The sequence below is a fragment of the Hevea brasiliensis genome, chromosome 9 (genome assembly GCF_030052815.1).
Source record: "Hevea brasiliensis isolate MT/VB/25A 57/8 chromosome 9, ASM3005281v1, whole genome shotgun sequence".
NCBI lineage: Eukaryota > Viridiplantae > Streptophyta > Magnoliopsida > Malpighiales > Euphorbiaceae > Hevea > Hevea brasiliensis.
Window position 1 is genome coordinate 95,233,877 of NC_079501.1, and position 2,865 is coordinate 95,236,741.

The window sequence follows — 2,865 nt, forward strand, 5'->3', positions numbered from 1 at the left end:
GAAATTCACATATAAAATAATTCTTATAATTCTTTTATATATGATAAATTAGATTTAGGCAAGTTTTTTTCCTTGACTTTGGTACTTGGGACTTGGATTATGAAGTATGGATCAATAATTAAAAAGATGTTTACCTCTCCCAGCAATGTTTAATGGTCAATTCATTCTATGGAAATGTCTTAATTGGGGACGTCAACTGTCGATTAGCGATTTCAAATTTAGGGTATGTTTAGTATTACCGTTAAAATGACTATTGAGAACTAGTTAGAAAGTATTAAAAAATAATTTAAAATTAAATTTAATAAGTCATAAAAATACTAAAATAACAAAATAACTTTTTTCAAATTGTTTGTTCTAACAGTATCTAAAATAATATTTTTTTCTTTCAAAATTAGATTTGCCTTTACACTTTCAATGTTAAACAAATACTTAGTTTTGAAAGATTATAAAATACTACCGGTGCATGTAAAAATAGTGCTATCTCACACCAAAAAAAAAAAGTTCTCATTGTAATATAGAGAGTATATTTCACATAATTATAAAAAATAATACATATACACCGAACGCATTTAATAATCTCTCCTTAGTTTTAGCTTGGTAGATTGATTCTCAAATCTAAGCCAAAATAATAATAATAATAATAATAATAATAATAATAAAGAATTTTAGCAATTATTATCTCCTTTGCTGTTCACGAGAGGTACAGGAAATGGATATTGATCCGCAAAAGAAAAGTAAACGCAGTTCTGGCATCATTTGTATTTATTGAGAAAAATTCGCAGCTGCCTTTTCTTACTTGGGGCCATCGTCTCATGATGTTGACCTCCTGATTCAGTTATAAATACTCACTAGCATCGGACACCCACCAACCAAAACTAAAACCTAGCAAAACCCAAGATATGGAGAGATACATTTTTTCTTCTTCAAGCCAAATTACACACATTATTATATTAATGTGCGTCTTTGTTGTTATGTCTGCGACCTTGGTGCATGGCCAAGGCACTCGTGTTGGTTTCTATGCTACTACTTGTCCTAGAGCTGAATCCATTGTAAGCTCAACTGTTGCTACACATTTTCGAGCTAACCCTGCAATTGCTCCTGCTTTGCTGAGGATGCATTTCCATGATTGCTTTGTTCGAGGTTGCGATGCTTCTGTCCTTATTGATGGTTCCAATACTAAGAAAACTGCCCCACCAAATCTTGGGTTGAGAGGCTATGAAGTTATTGACGATGCCAAGACTCAGCTTGAAGCTGCATGTCCTGGAATTGTTTCTTGCGCTGATATTCTTGCACTTGCAGCCCGTGACTCTGTTGTTCTGGTAATCATCACATCTAATTAATCATAATGCTGCAATTCATCAGGACATTCAAACTATAAATGATTATTTTAGCAGAGTTATAGATCAATGTGCATATAAATACATATGCTTATTGCTCAAGTTAGCTTCTTCAATTTTCATGCAGACTGGTGGACGAAGTTGGCTAGTGCCTACCGGACGTCGAGACGGCCGGGTGTCATTGTCATCTGAAACAACTGATTTGCCTGGCTTCAGAGAATCCATTGATTCCCAAAAGCAAAAGTTCTCTGCCAAGGGTCTTAACACACAAGATCTTGTCGTACTTTTTGGTAAGCTTTAACATTATAATATGTCCTTCCTAGATTCTGCTATGGTTATGTACGCGCTTGATCCAGTAATGTAACACTTGTCTTCTTCTATATACAGGAGGACACCATAGGAACTACAGCTTGCCAGTTCTTTAGTTACAGATTATACAACTTCAATGGCACCGCAAGTTCTGATCCTGCCATTAATGCTTCATTACTTCCTCAACTACAAGCACTGTGTCCACAGAACGGAGATGGGACAAAGTGAGTTGCTTTTGATACAGGTAGTGAAAACAGATTTGATGCATCTTTCTTCGACAACCTGAGAGATGGGCGAGGAATACTCGAGTCTGATCAGAAATTGTGGACTGATGCTTCGACGAGAGCAGTTGTTCTGTTAGAACAAAAATAAATGCTGAAAAATAAAGAACATAGAAAGTAACAATCTGTACAACTCTATTAATCCAAAGACTATTAATTGTGCTATTTATATAGCAAAAGTCTAACTAAATATAATAAAATCCCATGTAAATCTCAACACTTAGTCAAGATTAGACCATTATTTTTAAAAATTAAAATGCAACAACCTTAAAACCTATTATCTCTAAAATTTTGAAGAATATTACGAAAACTAAATCAATCATATTTGAATTAGGTTCTAACATGTTCAACTTTCCTGGGTATTACTGGTTTAGCTGCATTCAATGTTGAGTTTGGAAGATCCATGGTTAAGATGAGTAACACTGGAGTGAAGACAGGCACTGATGGTGAAATTAGGAAAATATGTTCTGCAATAAACTCATGAGACTGCCAAGAATTTCCCAAACGCGAAAGAAAAAACTTATCTAAATCTAGTTTCTCATAAAATCTAGATATAAATTTTATCTTATATATTGCATATTGAATTAAGATGGACTTGGTAAGTTCCTATATAGGAATACATGTCTTCTATTGAAAGTGTGAAATAATCTATCTTTTATCTTATGAAAGGATAATGATATGATTTATTATACAGGGATGGATATTGATGTATTTAGTGTAAGCTGATAATGAAATGATGTAATGTTTTCAAACTATATATATATTCTCTTATATGAATTTTTATGCATGAACTTAATTATTATTCAATTATTATAAAATTTCTTTAAAAAAAGAAAACTTAAATTAAAAAATTATTAAATTTAATTAAATCAGATTAAATTGAACCAAAATCAAATCAAAACTAATATCAATTGAAACCGATAGTAAAATTGAAATAT

General features: G+C 32.3%; 1 pseudogene; it reads left to right on the plus strand.

Moving 5' to 3' along the window:
- Nucleotides 1–760: 760 nt before the first annotated feature.
- On the plus strand, nt 761–2,435 carry LOC131183448 (cationic peroxidase 2-like; annotated as a pseudogene).
- The last annotated feature ends 430 nt before the right edge of the window (nt 2,436–2,865 follow it).